Source organism: Apium graveolens, chromosome 9, assembly GCF_009905375.1.
Source record: "Apium graveolens cultivar Ventura chromosome 9, ASM990537v1, whole genome shotgun sequence".
NCBI classification, from domain to species: domain Eukaryota; kingdom Viridiplantae; phylum Streptophyta; class Magnoliopsida; order Apiales; family Apiaceae; genus Apium; species Apium graveolens.
Window position 1 is genome coordinate 193,588,491 of NC_133655.1, and position 1,032 is coordinate 193,589,522.

The window sequence follows — 1,032 nt, forward strand, 5'->3', positions numbered from 1 at the left end:
TATCCATTATTGATATTAAATTCACCACTTCAAAAGAAAAATGTAAACTAAACTTGAATTCCATCAAATACACTTTTCAAAGTAGTGATACAGTTAAGAATCCACCTCCAATTTCAAGAATGAGAAACATGATTGAGCACATATAAAAAGCTATAATAAACATTGTGAGGGATAGGAAAAATTGTATATACTAATGTGTGCCATTTTACTAAAGATGAGCAGTTGACTCATAAATTAGCAAAACCACTTCAAACAATAGTATAGTGACAATTATTTTATAAAAATAATATTCTCATATTTGTTCATGTAAATTTGAAAAAAAAGAATTGGGGAGTTTTAATCAAATGATTAGGATTTAACTAACGATGTAAATTTAAGTCAATATTTTAATTTTAATAACTAACCATGAAATTAAAACATTTACAAAGATTAAGAAAAAAATAACAAAGGTTGTGCCATGAAATCAGCAACTAACTATTAAGAGCTATACACCACGACTACAACCTAGTCTAGCTGTTCATTTAGACATAGATACCATCTATTTATTTAAATTCAAATGAATGTTGAATATTTATATTAAAAACTCAATTAAAATCCCCTTAAATTTGAATATATTTTTTTTGCACCTTCTTCACCCCAAGCAATTCCAGCATTTTCTCAAACTATGTAATATGCAATTGCTTTATCAAGACATTAGCTAGTTGCTTTATAATACTAAAATGATTGATCACTATTTAACAACACTCAATATATTCTCAGATAAAGTGGCAACATGTGTTTACTTCGATCATTGAATACCGATTTGTTTGCGCCAAATATTATTTATTTTAAGTACGACATGAAACCTCACCTACACAGTGGTGAGATTTGTTTGATTAAATATAACTAAAATATTGTTGGAGACATGAAAAGATATGAGGTCAATATAGAAAAATCACAGTAATTTGTCAACTGTATAGTGTAGTCATGATTTTTTATTGTATATAAGAAATATCATAATTACATCACAACTAATGAGTGGAATTTCCAACC